Raw genomic sequence first — 9807 nt, 5'->3', positions numbered from 1 at the left:
GGAATTTTTTTTTTTTCAAATGTCATTTTCATGGCATATAATGCTGTTTCTACAAATAATTATTTCTCCTGGGTAGGAAATTATTCATCTTTGATAGCAAACTACTAATTTCAGTATGTAGCCCTTTTAACTATGATTGTTTTCAAGAGCAATACTAGCTGCCTCCTTTTTTAAACCAGGTAACTACTATTTCTAGCACAAAAAAAGCTGCCTTTACACCTGCATATTTTCTTCCTCTCCTTCCTTCCTTTTCCTCTCTCCTCTTCTCTCCTTGTCGTTTTCTTCTCCGTTCCTTTTTTTCTTTTCTTTTCTTTTTTCCTTTTGGTGAAGTTATTGAATCAAGTAGATGTCTAGAGGGAGGAGCAAATGTTATTACCCATAGTCAGCTGGCAAGAAAAATGAAAATCTTTATCACATGAGAAGTAATTAAAGCAAACAGATTTACTTAGAGGAAGGCCAGGGAACAAGGAGAAGTCGTAGTCTAGCACATGAGCTGAATTCTCGTTCAGGAGTTTTTGGTGAAATGTCTTTCCTTTACTTTCTGAAATGCACTCTGCTGATTAAAAAAAAAAAAAGCTGACAGTTAATTAGCACAGAGTCTTATTACAGAAGTCTCCTCTAAAGCAGACATATTCAACTTATACTGAAGTGATTGTCATAAAGGGGTTGTTTGCTGTGGCGCTCACAGATGGCAGAAAAGACAGCCCAGGAACGCAAACAGCCTGATAATCAAGATAGCCTTAAAATAGGGGTGAGTTTTCAACTCTGATTCTGGCAGCAGCCTCTTTTCAAAATCTTGGGTTGTTATGTCCAAGTGGTTTACTTTAAAGCAGCCTTGTCATCAAAGGGGTCCCAGAGTCAAGAATAATTATGATAATTACCCAGAATTGCACCCCCCAATAATCATAATAATAATCCTGAATCTTAACCGCGTATAATATTGTTTGTGCAATACACTGCTACATTAAAAAAGATGAAGTGCTAGACAACTACGATCTATTCTTGACTGACAAAGCTGCTATAATTGTATGACTTTCTGGGATAATGGTTTAAACAAAAGTAAATAGTAAAAAAAAAAAAAAAAAGCCCCCCCCAAAGGATTGGAAAGCTTAGCTGTGTTTAGTGCCCATTGATGAAAGCAGTGTTCTCTGATCCATGCTGCTATTGTTGGTTTTAGTTTAGCTCCCTCTCAATCAATATCTAACAGGGCATGATTTAATAAGGTTTTATAATCTCCAAAAATGGTGGGGGAGGGTGGTTGTGGTATTGTCATTCATCAAAGGGGGCCTTTCAGGTTTCTTTGCTTTCACCTGCTGGGACCCATTTGGTCTCTTTCAAAGAGAATGCAATGACAAAATGAATGAGAAATGCTAGAATAAGAGTCCCTTATTCTACCCAATAGTATAATCAATGGGTACTTGTAATCCCTATTGTACCTCACAGAGGTAGTTGTAAGACAATTAAATCTCGCTTCTGAGGCAAATGATTTTGGTAGTTAACCTGAAACAGCCAACAATATTGAAGAGAATGAATGCATTTGAAGCAATGATGTAATGGGATACTGCCTGGCCAGAAAGTATGCCTGTGTGTTGATGTGTGTATGTATGTGCACATTTATCTCAATACTCTATGAACACAGCATTCATGGCTCATAGTCCCTTCAATAGTACATGGGTAAGTGGGAAAGACTGTAAACAATTCCACACTCTCTTTTAATTTTTATTTTAAATGAACACAAAACTATTCGTATTTTTGTAGCATTATACTCTCTAAACTGTAGTTTTATAAACAGAAAACATTTACATAGTTAACATCAGTTTGATGTGACAACCAATTTAGTTTTAATTTCATTTGCATTAGCTAAATTCAATTTCTTTAACCCTCCTTACTGAGTTACATGTATATCAAAAAGAGGCTTGTAGTCTTTGGGAGACATATGCACTCATTTCAGTGTGCATTTTTTGTCCAACTTAGTTGTGTGGACTTCATATCCTATTTCAAGTATTGTCTGTCAAGAAATCTTATGGTTTACTCTTTTTAAGAAGGAATAAAAATGTGACCGGTGATAAAATTTATAGCACACACCAATCTTTTAAGATTTGTGAAGAAAAATTATAGTTTTGTTGAGAAGTCTTGCACTTATTGGTGAATATTAAATATGAGATAAAGTGAGCAGAGAGATTGTTATATCAGATACACAAAGTTGCATTTTGGTTCACAATAACTTAAAAATTAAAGGGCCCCTTCCTTTTTTTTTCTTCATTAACAGATTTTTTTTTATTATGTTATGTTAATCCCCATACATTACATCATTAGTTTTTGATGTAGTGTTCCATGGTTCATTGTTTGCGTATAACACCCAGTGCTCCATGCAGAACGTGCCCTCTTTAATACCCATCACCAGGCTAACCCATCCCCCCACCCCCCCGCCCCTCCAGAACCCTCAGTTTGTTTCTCAGAGTCCATAGTCTCTCATGGTTCGTCTCCCCCTCCGATTTCCCCCCTAAAGGGCCCTTCCTTTAACGTATGTTTTAAATATGCTCTTTTGATTTATCTTACATTTCATTTATGTTGAAAATGCCCATATTCCTTTGCCAAAGTTCTCAGAGAAACCTCAGTGTTCTTATTTACAGTAGCTCCCCACTTGATTCTTGAGACAAATCCTACATTTAGTTAATACACAAACATGTAATAAACATACTTTTATCTCTAGAATACACATTTTCTTCTTTCTTCTACATCTAAGGAGTTTTTTATAAAGAGCTATTGATTTGGGAGTTATGTACCCCCAAATATATGGACCCAGATATTCAGATATTCACAGATGTGTGCTCTGCACACAAGTGCGTATGTATTTTCATTGAGTTGTGCAGAATTGTAGCTACCTTATATGTAAATAAAATAGCTCTTCACTGATGCTTGTACACGCAGTTCTTTCAATTATCTTTGAATATTGAAAAGCAACTCTCAGAGAGCTAGAAATGTTGTCCTGTATGACTTCCAAGGCAGAAATATTTACTATCAGAATTCTATATACTTGTAGATTATCTTTTAAACCTGTTATTTTGCTATGTTTAGATCATAGAAGAATAAAGAAATGCACTAGAAAAAGAAATTGACCTAAATAAAACGATGTATTCTCTCATAATGCTGAGTTTAGCGAAGAGTGAGACACCTGACTCCTCTGGATACTTCCAAATGAGCCTAGCTAATTGGGGTAACCCAAGCCCATGGCCATTTGAAAGACTTGAGGTCAGGTGTTTTATTACTGGGATAGTATTCAAAAAAAATGACTGTCAGGGGTGAACGAAGAATTATGTCAAGAGCATTCAGCATTACTGCCACTAAAGAGAGAGGAGGGGGAAAACATTGTGAAGAAAAACATGTCATTTTCTAAATGAGCTAGGGGAGGAGGATGGGGCAATAATGTGGCCTTCAGCTGTTGGTTTATTAGGTTTCCATTCCCATGATCCACATCTGCGTTAGGAAAAATAGTTTTACTTTTAATACAGTTGCACTCTACCACTTTGCTTTCTTGCGGAGTAAAAAATGGCTGCAAAAAACATGCAGATGAGGTTTGTTCTTTGTGATTGTTTGTTTCCCCATCTCCTAGACCATTTTCCTTGTTCTATAGCTTATCTTAGCATTGTTGTCTGATTTGCCACAGAACAGTGAACATCGCTTTTCCTAGCCAAATCATCCAGTGTTAAATGGTATGTGATACAGATCAATAGGGCATCTACAGCTGTACAAAAAGGGCAATGTTGTTTCTATTAACAATTTTGAAAGAGGGTGTGGACTCGTGGTTAAAGGATTAAATTGGATATTGAGGTTTTTGATGTCTTGAATTCCAATTCTACCTGAGCCATTGGATGCCTGATGAAGTTGTTATCAAGTATTTGCATTTCTCTCTCTTTCTGGAAAGGGTGAAAGTGATTGCAATAATATATCCATATGTTATATATTTGGCCTTCCATGTGATCATTCAATAAACAAGGGGAATTTGGAGAACTAATAAAGATAATTAGACAACATCTTGGTGACTTCAAAATGTATGATATCTCAAATTTCTATCCGATTAATTGCTCATATTCTTTTTCACATAATGTTCTGTGCTTCAGGCTGTTTTTCCATCTTGCCTGAGCCCATCTAGCCGCAACTTCACACTCATACATTTGGAGTTTCAGTCAAATTGGGACACTGGCTTGTGTGGGTCTGGTTACCTGCATGCTCCTTCCAGAACAGGATGCATTTTTATTTCGTGTGAGCCCTTTCTTAGTGGCATTTTAATGTAGAAAATAATTTTGGAAAAGCAGTTGGCTTTTGTTGCTATTGCCAAGGCCAGGTGCAAGTGTTTGTTCATAAAGATTAGCAATACACATTTGCACCTTATTTCAGTTTGGAGTAGAGGCATGTTTGAGTGTATGTGTGCACATGTGTCCATGTGTGAGAGAGAAAGAGAGCCTGAGGCAGAGAAAAGTGTTTTATAAAGTTGTATATTGTTACCTCAGGTGAACCTTTGAAAGAATCATAGGCCTTCATGTTGTATTTCCTGCTCAAATTTCTTGATTCCAGTTGAACTGAACGCTTGCTTCCTTCCTCCTTCTCCCCTTCACCTCCCCCACCCTTTCTCTCTTTCATTCTGTTCCCTTCCCAGTTCATTTCAGAAGAATGTTACATGTTTTGTAAACAATTCATTCAAGCAGCAAGTCAGAGAAGGAGCAAAGTGACACACTAGTCTTGGTGTAATCAAATAATAGGGGTCTAACATTAATTTCATTCAAAGATCTGTTATTTTATTTTGCTTTGTTTCACTCTATTTTATTTTATTTGTTGAGTACTGTACTCGGTGGAAGTGGAAATGTAGTTGAACACTGGTGAAGAACTAAAAGTTCTGATGCTGATGGAGGCTGTGGTCTTACTTTGGGCTTGGACTACTGGACCTCAGTCACGGATTAAGGGTTTAGGGCAGTGCATTGTGGGAAGACACTGTGTGAAAACAGGTGGGAAACTAGAATTAACATATTGATAAAATCATTGTCTTGAGTTTTAGGATAGCTGACTTAATCACTTGACTTTCTGTGAAGGAAGTAAATGAAATAGCCAGCAAATAAATAACATTCTTGGGACGCCTGGGTGGCTCAGTCAGTTAAGCGGCTGCCTTCGATTCAGGTTATGATCCCAGGGTCCAGGGATGGAGCCCCAGCCCGGCCTCACGCTCCCTGCTCAGTGGGGAGTCTGCTTCTCTCTCCCCCTCTGCCACTTCCCCTGCTTGTTTTCTCTCTCTCTGACTAGTAAATGAATAAAAATCTTTAAAAAAAAATAGCATTCTTTTTCCAAATCAGTGGTGAATCTTCCATATTTTGCATATTAAAGAGATAAGAGCTTTGGTCACTTCAGAATACTTTAGTGTTTTCTATGGCCTATATACTTTCTATGGCCTTCTTGAAATTTTTTTTCCTAATTTGTTCCAGCTTAGGGGGGGAAATCCGAGGGGGAGATGAACCATGAAGGACTATGGACTTTGAGAAACAAACTGAGGGTTCTAGAGGGGAAGAGGTGGGGGGATGGGTTAGCCTAGTGATAGGTATTAAAGAGGGCACGTACTGAATGGAGCACTGGGTGTTATACGCAAACAATGAATCATGGAACACTACATCAAAAACTAATGATGTAATGTATGGTGATTAACATAACATAATAAAAAAAGGATTTTTATTTAAAAAATGTAATTCAAATTTAAGATACTTCAACAAAAGTGTAATTTTTGTATGTTTTTTCCTAAACAAGGGTATTTATTTTATTAACAGTTTCCAAATTATTAGTGGGTCTCTGTTTATTTTTCTTAAAGATAGACAATGACTTTGTAGAATCTTGACCACAAGATGAAATACAAAATTACTAGAGAAGAGAAGCTTAGGAGCTTATTTCTATGTAATGACTACTCTGCTATTAATATGTGCTACTTATTATCAAAAAATGAATGTGATATTTAATTAATTGGTTGGACAAATACGCCAAGCAATACTAAAGGGAAAAAGCCTGTCTCCAAAAAACCACACCAAACCAAACCAAAACAAAACAAAAACCCACCAAGAAATGAAAAAAAAAGTTTTGTGTTTTAAGTAAGCTTCTGATCAATAAGTTTTCTTTTATATTTTATAAATACAAATATTCCTGAAAATCAGTTGACAAATGAGAATATAATGCATTACTAATCATTTCAAATACTGGTTAAGTCTGCTTGGTGTGACTCCAAATATAATTTGAATGTGGGTTGTTCTGCTTGACCTAGCACATCTACAGAATCATTTACAAAACCTTTTTTTTTATAGGTTGTTTTTGCAGAAAGTGATATCGCAAGTTTTTATCAAACTCTTTGAATATATGAATACAAAAAGAATAAAACATTAATCCGTATTGCTTCTGCCTACCACTCCTCTACCAAACTTGGACGTGTCTGCGTTTTCTGTTTATGGAAATAGTTTACTCATTTATCCACAAGGAGTCCAAATTTTATAAAAAAGATTTTTAAAAAAGGTTTTCCTTGAAATAATTAATTGCAATAATTATGGAGGCAACGTCCCTCTCAGAACCAGTGAAAAGCTATTATTTTTCAGCAAGTAATCAAACAGAACTGAGCAGGCAGTTTCTACAGCACATATATTATACTCCCAGGTGGATTTTCAAGTATAAAGAGACTTAATGCTTCGCTGGTGTTAAATAGTTAGATGCCACAAGAAAACTTGGTGGTCATTCACAATCAGTTGAAACCATAATACTAGAAATTGTTTTCTATTGTTATATAAAATCACCCATTTTAAAAGTATTAACCCATTAGTCTGTAGTATATCCCTTATGACCAATTGTGAATTACACAGTTGTGCATACAAGGTTCCTATTTCAAGATCGATCAATCGCTCTGTCTATCATCTATCTCTGTCATCTATTATCTGTTTTATAGCGACTCATTGTATAATAATAATAAAGATTTTAAATGATACCAAAGATTAGAGCCAATTAAAACATGACTCACAGGACTTATTTTGTGGATCTATTAATATGACAAATTAACTTACGTTTCCATAAACCAGAACTACACAGGATAAAAACAAGATGTAACATTGCCTATGAAGCAAGTTTGCCAAGTTGTCCATTTGGTCTCCAATATTTGTATTTTAAAGAGATATGATTACATTTTAATAAATCCTTATTTTTCTAAATATTTCAATTGAATGTCCTTATAAAATCTGTTTTTTTTTCTTTTTTGTAAATTCATTTAAATCAGGGCTAAGAAGATACTTAAAAAATGATAATCTTGTTCTGAGACATGATACAAAGGAAAAAAAAAAACTTTCCAAGGGTGGAAAACAAAACTTAAAAAAAAAAAACCCAACACTTTTAGAAATCTTTGACTTTGAATTTGTATAATATGTAAAAACTATAAAACCCATTATACGTATAAACATATTGGTATCAGTAGCATACGAAATAAATTAGGCAGTTCAGTTTGCCAATGTGTAATATAATTTTTGATCCCATGTACATTTGCTATAAGAGGTTTTAGAAGCAATCTTTTAAAATATACCCCAACTACAACAGATTTGTCATTCATGCACTGCTGAGCATAGAGTCCTAATTTTACCTTTTTGCTATTGTTTTAAATTAAAGCACTTATCCAAAAGATCAAAACAGCTTTTACAATGGACACTTGTGAAGAGAGATGGTGATAATATCCAGAGGAATATGGTAATTGTTCCTGTCGTGGAGGCACAGGGAGGTATATACCTTCTATATACAATGGGAAGCTTGAAATACACCTAATATAAAAGCATATCTCAAAGTTTGGAGGGTAGATTAGAAGGTGGCTAGTGATCAGGCAGAAACGTTAAATGAAGCAAAAACATTGCATTTGAAAAGCAAGAGCAAAGGCGTTTCCTTTTGCTTTGCTGGTAAAGAATATTAAAAGAGGACAACCGCCATTCCGACAGCAGTTTTAAATCCAGCTTTTCATATTACGGTCCTTAATAAGAGACCCCACAATATCAGATGAAGAAAGACAAAGAGAATTTTTGATGAAAAAAAAATCAGGGGAAAGAGAGAGATGACTGAGAATATGCAAACTTTGTCTGCAGTTGTTTGAGCTCAGGCATAATGCTGAGGGGACTTCTCTTCCCCTCTAACTACCTATTAAGGAAGACTGCATAACAAATAGCAGACTATCCCCTAAAGAACTGAAAGGTAAAGTTCTCAGGAAGCCCCAGTAAATACTGAAATGATTTTTACTATTCCAAATTTAATTCGACATTTTCTGAGTGTATGTGAGGGGGAGGGTGGAATACCCCCTTTGTGTCCTGAAAAGTGTCATGCGACACAGAAAGATTTCTCGGAAAGAAAATGCATCTTACTTGACTAAACATTGAGCTCTCAGCATGAGAATAAACGCCTCGATGTTGCAAGCTGCGGCGTGGCCAAGTGGGCCCAATGCAGTGCTTTCATGCCATCTAGTGGCTTGAGGAGAAGTCTCCCCAAGACCTTCTGATCTCAGGGAACCAATTCCTGTCCGTGTTTAGATGGTGTCTACAACGTAAATGAAAGAGAGGAATTATCATAATTATTCAGAGAATTTGGGCAAAAAGGAGTTATCTCGCTTGAAAAATATGAAGGTTTTGGATTAAAGAATCCCAGCAGTTGAAATAACCTGGTTTTAAATTTTGGATGCCATTTTGGCTTGGGTGGATCTAGTCCAAGAATTAGGGTTCTTTTTTCCTTTCCTTTTCCTTTCCATTCTATTCCACTCCATTCTTTCTCCGCATCTTCACTTTAAATTTCCTGTTTTGGTTTTCAGTTTTACAAAGACTTGAAAATTGTGTGTGTGTGTGTGTGTGTGTGTGTGTGTGTGTGTGTGTGTGTGTGTTGCGCATGCGCCCTTCTATCAGCGCCCCCACCCCTAAAATCTCCTCTTGAGCACTCTACTATTGAGATGATAAAGTCAAAGAACCACTTTCTTGGAAACACCTAATACAGTTATTCTCTCTGACACTTCTCTCTTACCTCCCTTCTGTTGTGCTGCCCCACAAGCAGTGCTTGGAACATCAAACTGTAAAGCTATAGTTAACCACCTAAGGTATTTTTGTCACTCTCAGAAACACAACTTTCCATTGTTATCCTTGCAAAATGTCCTTAAAATGTCCTTATCCGCACTATTTATATGTATAGTGAGTGTCCTTGAACTTTCTTTAACAAGTCAATCTTCAACTGGTATCAAGTGCACTTAACCAAAATCACACATTTCTATCTTAACTATTTGAGTTTATTCCATTGGCATAGGAATTCTCCCTTTTGATCCCACTGATTCACACATTTTAATATTACATTTAGTGTACCTGCAGATAGAAACCATTCTTCTCTGGGAATATAGTTGCCTTTTTGTATAATGTGAAAAGATTAGATTTATAACATTGTCACTGATGAGGTATAGATGCCTTTTAAAGATGCAAAAAAGCAGATTTCCATGTTTGTGTAACAAGTATCCGCATAGCTTTAGACGTGGATCAAGGATTAAGGTTTGTAAATAATTTAAAAAGGGGGCTTTTAGTGGAAAAAACTGTGGCATTATATCTGTAAAACAGAAATTTTGAAGACTTTGTGGCCTAAGAATCATATTGTTTTATTGTGGTTGGAGAGCAATAAGAAATACAAGTTGGAATTTTATACACATGGTGATCAATGCCTGATGAATATTTTCTATAAAATATCCTTACTTGAAAGGATTTAGTAAATGAATTTAATTCTCATTGAAGAGGT

Source organism: Eumetopias jubatus, unplaced genomic scaffold (assembly GCF_037043125.1).
Source record: "Eumetopias jubatus isolate StellerSeaLion01/CBP00866 unplaced genomic scaffold, mEumJub1_p1.0 scaffold_5, whole genome shotgun sequence".
Classification (NCBI taxonomy): domain Eukaryota; kingdom Metazoa; phylum Chordata; class Mammalia; order Carnivora; family Otariidae; genus Eumetopias; species Eumetopias jubatus.
This window is presented reverse-complemented; position numbering follows the sequence as displayed.